The sequence below is a fragment of the Danio aesculapii genome, chromosome 19 (assembly GCF_903798145.1).
Source record: "Danio aesculapii chromosome 19, fDanAes4.1, whole genome shotgun sequence".
Lineage (NCBI taxonomy): Eukaryota > Metazoa > Chordata > Actinopteri > Cypriniformes > Danionidae > Danio > Danio aesculapii.
Window position 1 is genome coordinate 51,239,115 of NC_079453.1, and position 12,844 is coordinate 51,251,958.

At 37.3% G+C, this 12,844-nt stretch overlaps 2 long non-coding RNA genes across 2 annotated transcripts; both read right to left on the bottom strand.

Annotated features, from left to right (window-relative positions):
- Positions 1-2,458: 2,458 nt before the first annotated feature.
- LOC130247112 (uncharacterized) lies at positions 2,459-3,692 on the bottom strand. Its single transcript, XR_008839491.1, has 2 exons — positions 3,573-3,692; positions 2,459-3,003 (listed from the first exon to the last, which is right to left on the bottom strand). It is a non-coding gene; the product is annotated as an uncharacterized LOC130247112 (long non-coding RNA).
- A 3,909-nt stretch (positions 3,693-7,601) lies between these two features.
- Positions 7,602-8,511, bottom strand: LOC130247050 (uncharacterized). The gene is made up of 2 exons (XR_008839484.1): positions 8,395-8,511; positions 7,602-7,865 (listed from the first exon to the last, which is right to left on the bottom strand). It is a non-coding gene; the product is annotated as an uncharacterized LOC130247050 (long non-coding RNA).
- Between the last annotated feature and the right edge of the window lie 4,333 nt (positions 8,512-12,844).

Below are 12,844 nucleotides of genomic sequence, written 5' to 3' on the forward strand. Positions count from 1 at the left end.
TTAAATCTTTGAGTTTTCAGTTTCAGAACAGCGGACCTGAGTTAGGTCAATCAACTTTTGAGTAGACCAACTCAGAGTTAAGCGCGCACACCGCGACTATAAAAACGCAGACATTACGAGTGACTATGGCAGCATCTTAAAAAAGAGATCAGCATTTCTTTCTCCAGCTGAACTTGATGTGCCAACACAGTCTCACGGCAATTCGTAACTTTTTGATTTAGTGGCTAATTGGTATGAATTCGTACGATCTAATTTGTACAGTTTAGTAGGATTTGCTCACCCCGCAATGATGGTTGGGTTTAGGGGTGGGGTTAGGTGCCACGCCTCCTTTTTAAAATGGTACAATTTCGTACGACTGAACTGAATTATCCACTAAACTGACAAAACGTAAAATACTTAAGTTTTCTCGTGAGATCAGGCTGGATGTGCTCGTGCAGCGTTCTAGCAAATATGAGCATATATTTAAAAAGCAACATCACTGAGATAACAGAGACAGTTAGCGTGGGAAAACAGCTGCTCAAGTTAATGCGTAATTTTACATTTAAAGTAATTAAACATTTAAGTATAGTAAAATAAGTAATGTTATGTGTGACTTTTATAAAAAAAATTTACACACGTTCCCACTTTTATACACGTTTTAATAGAATTAAAAGATTTAAAAGTGCACTTTTAAAGCATAAAAGATGTGTGAATAAAGCAGTGTTTCCATCCAACCAGTCAAAGAGAACAAAATCATCACTTCTGATTAACAGGTGCCAAATATGAACAGTAAAAACTGAATTTACTGTGGTAGAAGAAGCTGCGTCAATCTTTTCTTTATTTAATAATTGTACTTGCGCCTCAGAAGACAATGCTAACACACAATGAACACGTGGGGGCATTTGAAGCCATGAGACGCGAAGAACAGACACTCCTGACATGCTCCAGACGCTCTGGAGGTCATTAATAATATAATAACATTAATACTGAAACGGTTCAGGCATTTTAGAATGACCAAATCAACATTTCAGATGTTACAGTGTGCTCAGCCTGCTGGTTTATCCATTCACACACATGTTCATCATCATATGATCTCTTATAACAAACCTTTTTTAATGCACATACTGGAGTTTGTCAGTAAAAGTGTTTCCATCGCAGTTTATGTGCATCATTTCCGTCGAATAAAAGTTTATCCTGCTCAGTTATGCATGTGTTTTTTATGCATTTTTTTCAAAGTTATGTGCATCATGACGTTTCCATCAATCGTTTATGTGCGCATCTCCAAAATGAGCATTAAAATAGGTATGTGGAAAAATAAGGCCAGAAATACCGCTTCGTCTTTAAAAAAGAGGAGGAGATCGACAGAAACTCAGAGTTTAGAGAAATAGACCTGCTCCTGACCAGGTTAGCTTCACAGAGTAAGACACCACAGTAACTGACTCTGAGTTAAAGTCACCTCTCTTTCAGAAACAGGCTTGACTTACCCTGCTTTCTCCAGTCTGACAAACCTGCCATTTTGAAACGGAAAACCCAGAGTTTCTCTCATTTCAGGGTTGAAATACTCTGAGTTTTCACTTGTGGCCCCTGTTTGTGACGTGAGAAGTTTATTAAGCTATTGAATTGAATTTAACTTCTGTCTTTTGGTGTTGGCCTTGTGTTGTGGAACTTACAGCAGTGTGTGTGCCTTCTTAGTTGTATGACTTAATATAGTCTTTGTTTAGTATTTAAAAGGTAACTGGATTGTTCTTTGTCTGACTCATTGATTTACAAAAGGAAGCTGTAGAGAGAGGGTCTCTTTTTTATTTGACTGTGTTTATTCATAGTAAGGGAGTTGAGGAAAGCCTTTGTTGTTTTATTTATTATTAGGTTATTTAGTACTTCTCCTGAGCTAGTTCCTGTTTTGTTTGTTGTTTTGTTTAATCTTTCTCCTGAAGATGTATGCTTACTTAATGTAGATTAACAAGAACAAAAGAATAAAAGATCCAAGTTATATCTATCTATCTGTCTATCTATCTATCTATCTATCTATCTATCTATCTATCTATCTATCTATCTATCTGTCTGTCTGTCTGTCTGTCTGTCTGTCTGTCTGTCTGTGTCTGTCTGTCTGTCTGTCTGTCTGTCTGTCTGTCTGTCTGTCTGTCTGTCTGTCTGTCTGTCTGTCTATCTATCTATCTATCTATCTATCTATCTATCTATCTATCCATCTATCGTTATATCTATCTATCTATCTATCTATCTATCTATCTATCTATCTATCTATCTATCTATCTGTCTGTCTGTCTGTCTGTCTGTCTGTCTGTCTGTCTGTCTGTCTGTCTGTCTGTCTGTCTGATTTTATACCCTGATGAGTCTGTGTTGTTAGTTTATTCAGTTTTTATCCAACAATGTTATGATTGACCAATCAGAATCAGGTATTCCAGAGCGCTGTGCAATAAATCAAAGTAAAGTCTTCAGAACATGAACAACAACAACAGAAAACAGAGAAATATTGTGCTTTATTAAAACAATTACAGCTTTCAATCAATCTTTAATGGAGAACTGATATATTCACAATAAGCAAAGCTGATTTTACTCTAAAACCAGTAGAGTTTCTTCATCAATCCTCCTCATGCTTGTTTATTCAGTCTTATTCAGTAGTTATAATGTATGAATCCTCTATGATCAGCTTATAAAGTACAGAAGTAAATGAGCCATGTTTTCAGATTAACATTTGAGAATCAGCGTCAGTCACAGTCCAGTTTTTCAGTTGTATGAAATATCTTTTATTTCTTGTCATTAACAGTATTAATGTCTAATAATAATTCCAGCTGTTAACCCTACATGTAAAAACAGCAAAATAAAAGAGAAGAGGAGCAGAATCTGTAGATCTTCTCAGAGCCACCACAGAAACACAAATACGGGAAGAACCAGCAGGTGGATCAGAGCCGCCAGGACCGGCGGACCATTGGTGGAGTTGTGTACAGAATTGCTGGTCAGTGTAGTAGATCTAGTAGTTGTAGACACTGTGGTTAAACTTTGTGCCTTTATTTATAAAACAAGAAGACAGAATGGAGAGTGTGTTAGACAAAACCACTAGTGACATTGTTTCTTACTTCCTGTTATCTGATCTGACGAATATTCAAATCATCGTTTAAATATCAAATCAGGTTCTGCAATAATATTGTTTTAGTTCCGCATCTATGCATGAAATAATTTGTTACAGTTGTGTTACAGCACCCAGCATTGATTATTTTTAAATTTTTTTGGAGTGTACAGTGCTGTGTCAACTTTATTCAAGTGTTTTATGTGTGGTTGGTATATGGAAAAAATATGTGACAATCAAATATGACAATTCTTCAGACTTTAATCAGATCAACAGCTCAATTCATCTTCATTTCTGTGGAGCTTTATGATGTAGATTGTGAGAAGCAGATTAACATAACGAACATAGACAAAGACAAGATTATAAATAGCCATATAATGTCTCAGATCATAAAACATAGCAATAAATAAATAATACTTATATTTCAATAGTTATGCAGTTTAAAAACATTTAAATTATAATTAAAGTATTTAATTTAAAAATTAGGATACCAGTATAAGTGAATTACCTGTGCATACGACAGAGTCTGCAGAGCCGCCACCAGCAGAGCGAGAGCCAGAATCTTCATCATGATGTGATGTGATGATGATGAGATGAGGAGCTGGTGTTTGTGCTGATCTGAGATCTTGTTTCAGACTCTGGCAGAAACACATTCATCAGGAAGCTTTTATACTCATCACAACAGCCAATCAGCTGCCAGCATATTGGTTATCTGCTATATATAATATTGAACGTTCATGACTGGATGATCAGCTCTTCCTCTCAAATTATTATTATGATTTTGAATCTTTCATAACAGAGGTTTTAAACACATTTTTAGACATAATAGTTTTAATAACTGATTTCTTTTATCTTTGCCATGATGACAGTATATAATATTTGACTAGATATTTTGCAAGATACTAGTATTCAGCTCAGAGGTAGGACCAAGTCATTGTTTGGCAAGTCACTAGTAAGTCTCAATTCATTGCCCTCAAGTCCCGAGTCAAAGCCCAAGTCAAAGTCTCAAGTCAAGTCCAAAGTCCTACGGTTAGATTTTCGATCAGTCTACTGCTGTCTAATTCATTAAGTTTAGTTGTGCTATGTTATGTCTCCGGGGATCAACTTGTGATTAAATAAAATTGCATAAAAGACCTCAATAAGACAGCAGTAGACCAACAACTCCTGTATGCTGCAAAGGTCAATTTGTCAACTGAATCTCGTGTGTGCTGAAGAGATTGAGAGCAGCTATGTAAAATGTTAGCACATATCTCAATGAGAGTAGGCTACTTCATACAACAATAACGTTGTTTCTTCACATAACGTTGCACTGATTCCTCTGTGGACAAAAACTGCTTGCGCGCTCTCAAATATACACTGCTTGCGCGCAAATTTTCTCCCTCTCTGAAATATGCACTGCTCACACACAAATGTTCTTGAGTGCTCTCAGAGATTATATGCAGACTCACAATTTGTGCTTGTGTTCCCTCTTTCGTGCTTTGTGGATTTGACTTATATTGGTGCACTGTTTATTAACAATAACCAAAATACTAAAATAGATGTACACATTACATTTTTAATCTAGTAAACTATAATGTTTTTGGCTGTGTTATATGATGAGACATTTCCAGTTTCAAACACTTAAAGACACAGAGAACAGACCAGTGGCTCCCCCAGAAAATGTTCTTAGGGGTGGCCAGAAGAGGCCGCACTGAATCTTAGGGTGGCACACACAAAAATAATGATTCAGTGTGATGTTATATTTTTGTTTCCGGGCAAAATGAATAATGTAGTTTTAATTTATTTAATTAAAGGCTCCTGAAATATTGCAATTATATTCCTAAAATCAAAAAATTCAAACTCAATAAAATCATAAATATCAATATTTATTTTAATACAATTTTATATATAAATAACTTTTCAGTCATTTCACAAACTTTTATTGCACAGCATACAGTAGATGCCATGTCTAAAATGAATGAAGGCTATAATGAATATAATTAATAAAACACAAATGAACAAAAGACATTACTATATATACACACACACACACACACACACACACACACACACACACACTCACTATACAGACTCTAATAATATCATTTATCCATATTCTTTTTTAAACCACATTATTATTAAAACAGCTTTTTCTCTTGATGTACCTTAGGGTAAATATTAAATTGAGTGAATCAGCTATGTCAGTGGCACCAATCAATCCACAATAATTTAGTGGCTACTATTTATTTATTAAAATATTTAAATTTAAATTAATAATGTCGTCAGTGAAATTATATTGGGGTGGCTAGAGTTTACACATGTCCTCGAAGGCGCCCCTGGAATAGACGTTGGATGTAAAGAATACATTTTATTTAAAAAACGTTTATTAAACACCCAAAAGGTGCACCATCCTAATCAAATAAAAAACATTTCAGCAAAAACTAATGCAAGCAGAAATATAGCTGTGAGGAAAAACTTGATAAGGTATTACTGTATAGCCTACTGTACTATTCACTCTTTAAATAAATCTCACTATCAATCTCATTTTATCATGGCAACAAAAATAAAGTGAACACGTCTCTGCTGTCTTCCACATTGTTGATGAGATTGTGGAGGACATTTCCCTGTCATCCTCTTCATTTTGAGGAGAAGCTGTTCCACAGGGCCCCTGAACACCTCTATTGGCATGTGCAGTGCTTTGAACGGCAGCCTACTACAGTAAAGTACATCAATTAATCTGTTGTGGTAATGCTATTGTTGCTATGGTAACACAAGTGTAATATAAATAACAGTGCTGTGTTTTTACAATAAAGGGTATATTATACTACAATTCACCACACTTTACTGTAGTAAAACTACACTTTGTATTTCATTTGATCAGTTCACTATTCTCCATACTACAGTATGCTGAAGCATTCATTAAACAGTTATAAATAATACTAGCCTAAAACATAGGTAGTATACCTAAAACTCAAAAACACTAAAATTTACTATAGAATTTACCTTAACCGTCCCTTCAATCACTTTTTAATCACTTTTAGAAACAGACCATGTAGAAACAGGTGATTAATAATTATATGAATGAATGATCTCATATAGCCGTCCCCCCGCTTTTAAAATGTCTGCTACGCCCCTGCCGAGTATTATTTATGTTTTCCTTTAAATTACTCAATAAATTCCAGTTTTTAACGTCTACCCCCACCCCAACCCTAAACCCAACCATCACAGTACTGTAAAAATATAATTATTCTTATACAGTGTCATACAAAATGCTGCTATATTAATGTGCATATCGCACTACCGGCCAGCCGCATTTCCAATCTAGACTTTACCAAGTATGAGGCTCCAGGGTGGAGAAGAGTCAAGCGAACACAGAGAGACTGAATACGTGCCCGAGAGACTGAATGTACGCATGAGAGAGACCGGGTATTGGCGTGCGAGTATTGTCTGTATAAACTAGGCTCATGCTGCGTCCCAATTCACATACTATCCGTCCTAAATATGATTTAAAAGTAGAATTAGTATGTCCCAAATCGTAGTGTTGAAAAGAGTGCGCCATGTATCATTTACAGTAGTATTACAGTTTTCCTCAGAGGCTTTAGTGCATTTCTCACCACACTATTCACATCTGCACAACAGATCATGCATTTCTCTATTGATAACCTGCAGAAGCGTGTCACTTGCTGAACATGGAGAGCTCATTAAGCCTCTAAAGCAAGTGTTGATGTCAATGAAAGTGTGAGTGTCATCAAGACGAGTCAGATGGCTTTGTCCTGTTCATTATGTCAGTTTACTAGATTTTACTAGATTACTAGTTTAATAGATTTTGGTGACACTGAAAATGCTCAAGACAGCACTAGATATTATCTGCACAGCCAAACTACAGTAAAGTTAGACATCACTGCATTTAGTGAAGTATCTGAGAACAAAACACTGATGGTGACTATTCAGCATTCACAAGTTTAGTTCATTGTGACTGACATGACATAAGCAGATGATGATGTTATAAACAGCAGAGAGTCGTATGAAAGCAGTTAATGCATGTCCAGAAGCATTCGCGATCTGTTGGAGTGAATGAGAAACTGCTGCTGTGATGTGCTCAATTGACTAACTGTTTAGAGGAACGCATGAACTGTTGTGCAGATGCGAACAGTGTTGAGAGAAATGCACCAAAGCCACTGATGAAGACTGTAATGTCTAATATTGTCTGCAGCAGTTAATCTCATGAATTATCATGATGGTGCTTGTATATTCATGCATATACAGTAGTTACAGTACATACAGTTACAGCTTGTAAAGCACAGGGAAATAAATAATCAGGGTTTTCAGATTAACATTTGAGAATCAGTCAGTGCCAGTGATGTAGTGGTGTAGTGGTTAGTGCGTCGACACATGGACTCCAGTGCTCATGGTGACCTGAGTTCAATTCCCGCCTCATAGTCCTTCCCCTCTCTCTGCTCCCCATGTTTTCCTGTCAATACTCTCCACTGTCCTATCTAATAAAGGTGAAAGAATCATTATAAAAGCATTTGAGAATGGATGTCAGTCACTGTGCAGATTTGTGTGAACATATATTTTATTTCTTATATTTTACAGCATTGATGTCTAATAATAATTCCAGCAGTTAACCCTACATTAAGGGACAGGGTCACCACAGAGACATGGAGACCGAGAGCAGCATTGGAGCCATCCGGACTGACAGTCCAATGGTGGAGTTGGGTGTGGATTTGCGGGTCAGTGTAGTAGCTGTAGTTGTAGAAGCTGTTGTGACATTAGTAGCTGTAGAAGCTGTTGTGGCTTTAGCAGTTGGTGCTGGGGTTACCTTTATTTATGCAACAAGAAGACAGTATGGACAGTTAGACCAAACCACTGGTGACGTCTTTTTTACTTCCTGTTTGTCTGATCTGACGAATATTCAAATCATCATTTAAATATCAAATCAGGCATATCAGGTGCTGCATCAACACTGTTTTTACTTCCACATCTAAAATCCTTTCACTCTTACTAAAAGTCACTTTATTAAACTGTAGAGTGACTACAGAGTGACATCAAATATGGCAATTCTTCAGACTTTATCAGATCAACAGCTCAATTCATCTTCATTTCTATGAAGCTTTTATGATGTAGATTGTGAAAAGCAGATTAACATAACGAACATAGACAAAGACAAGATCAGAAATATCCATAATAATGTCTCAGATCATAGAATATAGCAAATAAATAAATAAATATTAATAATAAAATATTTCAAACACATCAACTCTTCATTTTCAGTACTTTGATCATGCAGTTTTATATATTTAAATTATAGTTAAAGTAATTTATTATTTTAATCAACATTAGTGAATTACCTGTGCATACGACAGAGTCTGCAGAGCCGCCACCAGCAGAGCGAGAGCCAGAATCTTCATCATGATGTGATGATGATAATGATGAGGAGCTGCTGTCTGTGCTGATCTGAGATCTGTGTTCAGACTCTGGCAGAAACACATTCATCAGGAAGCTTTTATACTCACCACAACAGCCAATCAGCTGCCAGCATATTGTAATTCTGCATATATATATATATATGAACAGTTCAAGACTAGATGATCAGCTCTTCTTGTCAATGTATCATGTTTTATAACAGAGAGGTTTTTTAAACACATTTTAGACACAATAGTTTTAATTACTAATTTATTTCATCTTTGCCATGATAAGAGGACAATATTTTACTGGTTATTTTGCAAGATACTACTCAGCTTAGTGACATTTAAAGGGTTAATTAGGCAAGTTATTAAACAACGGTGTTTTTTATCTGAATCAGAAAATTATTTGTTAAGGGGGTAAATTTTTGACCACAGCAGTTTTTACTTAAATAATAATATTATATATTTTATTCATTCATTCATTTTCCTTTGGTTTACTCCCTTTATTTATCAGAGCCTGCCACAGTGGAATGAACCGATAACTATTCAGCAGCATATGTTTTACACAGGGGATGCCCTTCCAACTGCAACCCAGTACTGGGAAACATCCAAACTCACTTATTCACACACACACACACACACACACACACACACACACACACACTCATACACTATGGCCCATTCAGTTGATCAATTCCCCTATAGCGCATGTGTTTGGACTGTGGGGGAAACCGGAGCACCCGGAGGAAACCCACACCAACACGGGGAGAACATGCAAACTCCACACAGAAACACCAAAAATAAATATGAACATGTAAAACATCTGAAAAATGCCACTTTAAATATTTTGTCATTAAAAATACTGTAAATGACATTTTATACTTTAAATAATGATGAAATATGAGCAGCAGTTCACAGAATAAATCTGTTATTAACAATAATTACATTTTAGTCAACTCTGTAATCCAAAGAAAATGTAAATGTGTGTCTTATTTAAAAACTAAACAATAAAGCAGCATACGGGTTGTTTATTCTGCTTCCCTATAGTCAGATTATTTTACTTGTTTTACTAAAAACCTCACTTCATTTTGACTCATTATTCCTGAAAACAACACTATATTCATTACTCATCTAGAAAATGCTTCTTCGTGTCAGAAAGTTTTTATATTTAGACCAGAAACAAGACAAAAGCTCTAAGAAATAAAAGCTTGTTGTGCAGTGTAAATGTGCACAGGATAAAATAAGACATGATAGATGAACAACACTGATTTCCTCTTGTGAATGCTTCACACGCATGCATCAGCTGACCAGTGTATTTCACCTTCATCCAGTCGTACCAGCCCTTTGATTACAGTAAAGCACATAGTTTGTGGTTTGAGTGTTGTTTGCACATCTAATCCACTGGAGTATACTGAAACACACACTGAAACACACACTCAGGCCCGTAGCCAGCCTGTGGAAAAGTGTGGTTCTTTTTTCTCCAAAAGGTGGGGCTTTTTGCATTATTCTCCTCTATTTCTATTAAATGAAGAGGTTGAAATACTGCATGTTAGTGACACTTTAAGCACTGATCTTTTGCTAGATCAGCTTGTTGGATGGTGATCATAATCACACTTTTTTTATGCAACAAAATTATTTCCTACAATTTTGTGGAAGTTCTCAGCATACTATATTATCTAATATATTTGTTATCATTCAATTCAATTCCTCTTTATTTGTATAGCGCTTATACAGTGTAGATTGTGTCAAAGCAGCTTCACATAAAAGGTCACAGTAAATAGGAACAGTGTAGTTCAGTTTGTAGTGTTTAAGTTCAGTTCAGTTGAGCTCAGTTCAGTGTGGTTTAATAATCACTACTGAGAGTCCAAATATTGAAGGGCAAATCCAACGATGCGCAGCTCTACAGATCCTGAACCATGCAAGCCAGTGGCGACAGCGGAGAGGGAAAAAAAACTTCACTAAAGGCGGAAGTGAAGAAAAAAAACCTTGAGAGAAACCAGGCTCAGTTGGGCACGACCATTTTAATTTCTCCGCTGGCCAAACGTCTTGTGCAGAGCTGCAGTCTCAGTGGCGGAGGCTGGAAGCTGGCCTCAGCGAAGACTCGTCTGTCTCTGGAGCGTCACAGGAATCAGTCTCATGTTCTCCACTCTTCCATGACCATCACAGTAGTTGTTCAGGATTCGGCCAGGTCCAGGATATAAAAACCTTGGGATCATCTCGTCGTTGGTCTTGGATCGAATCAGTGACTCTGCATAGTCTGAGGGCCTCGGGAAGAGTATCCCCAGGTGGAAATGGAGAATAAAGAGAATAATTAGCGTAGCTGATGTTCACAGTGTATATCAGCAAGATGCATAACCTGTGTGGAAGCCCCCTAAGTGGTGCACTAAGTGTATGCTTTACTGAACAGATAGGTCTTTAATCTAGTTTTGAATTGGGAGAGTGTGTCTGAGCCTCAGACATCATCAGGAAGGCTATTCCAGAGTTTAGGAGCTATAAATGAGAAGGCTCGACCTCCTTTACTCGACTTTGCTATTCTAGGTACTACCAGAAGCCCTGAGTTTTGAGATCTTAAAGAGCGAGTTGGATTGTAGCGAGACAGAAGATTGGTTAGATAAACAGGAGCTAGATTATTTAAAGCTTTATATGTAAGAAGCAATATTTTAAATTCAATACGAAACTTAACAGGCAGCCAGTGTAAGGAGGATCAAATTGGGATTGGGTTATCATATTATTTATTATATTATGTTGTAATTATGTTTCTCTTAAAGCCTTCTTCTATCAGTTATTTTTACAATTCATGATAACTTACTATCAAAAATGGGACACATGAGGAGGCCAAATTCTAGAACAAAACACCCACTGGCTACAGCCCTGACACTGAATAAATGGATTAATAATCTCTCGGTCTTTCTGTCTGTTTAGTAGATTCTCCTGATGCTGCTTTCACACCAAACATCACTCACTGTGTTTTAGCTTGAGTCCAACTGATCTTCCAGAAGATGTGATTGAGACACTTCCACTCAATACAGTCATATAGTGCTTTAATCAAACTTGTTTCTTGGTGTGAACACAGCCTTGCTCTGAGTGGCTGCTGGGTGTTGTAAGTAGTTGTTAGATGGTTGCTAAGGTGTTGCTAGGGTGTTGTGAGTGGTTGCTAAGGCGTTTCTATGGTGTTGCTAAGGTGTAAGGGTGGTTGCTAAGGTGTTGCTGGTTGGTTGCTAGGGTGTTTTGAGTGGTTCCTAGTGTGTTTTAAGTGTTTGGTGTTCTGGGTGGTTGTCAAGGTGTTGCAAGAAAGTTGCTGGGGTGCTTTGAGTGGTTGATAGGTCGTTACTAAGGTTTGCTAGGTGGTTTGCTTGGAGATTTTGAGAGCTTGCTATTTTGTGTGGTTCCAAGTGTGTTCTAAGTGGTTCACTGGTGTTCTGGTGGTTGCTAAGGCATTGTGAGGCAGTTGCTAGGGTCTCTAAGTGGTTGCTGGGTTTATGGAGTGCTTGGGGGTGTTATTTTGAGAGGTTCTATGTGTGTCTAAGTTGGTTGCTTTTGGTGTTGCTGTGGTTGCTAGTTTACTATGAGTGATGCTATGTGGTTGATCGGAGTGGTTGCTATGTGGTTGATCAGAGTGTTGCTTTCGTAATGGTGTTCTAAATGATATTTGGTGTTCTGGGTGGTTGCTAAGGCATTGTGGGGCAGTTGCTAGGGTGTTCTGACTGGTTGCTAAAGTATTGCTTAAATGTTGCGAGAAGCAGTTGCTAAGATGTTGTGAGTGGTTGCTAAGGTATTGCTTACTGGTTGTTAGGGTATTGTGAGTGGTTTCTGAGGTGTTGCTAGTTGGTTGTTCAGGTATTGTGAGTGGTTCTGAAGTGTTGCTAGTTGGTTGTTAGGGTATTGTGATGGTTTCTGAGGTGTTGCAGAGTTGGTTGTTAGGGTATTGTGAGTGGTTCTGAGGTGTTGCTAGTTGGTTGTTAGGGTATTGTGAGTGGTTTCTGAGTGTTGCTAGTTGGTTGTTAGGGTATTGTGAGTGGTTTTCTGAGGTGTTGCTAGTTGGTTGTTAGGTATTGTGGAGTGGTTTCTGAAGTGTTGCTAGTTGGTTGTTAGGGGTATTGTGAGTGGTTTCTGAGGTGTTGCTAGTTGGTGGTTAGGGTATTGTGAGTGGTTTCTGAGTGTTGCTAGTTGGTTGTTAGGGTATTGTGAGTGGGTTTCTGAGGTGTTGCTAGTTGGTTGTTAGGGTATTGTGAGTGGTTTCTGAGGTGTTGCTAGTTGGTTGTTAGGGTATTGTGAGTGGTTTCTGAGGTGTTGCTAGTTGGTTGTTAGGGTATTGTGAGTGGTTTCTGAGGTGTTGTCCTTTACTGTGATTGGGAAATGTCTAATGTATGTTCATCCTTCATGTGTTTCTGTC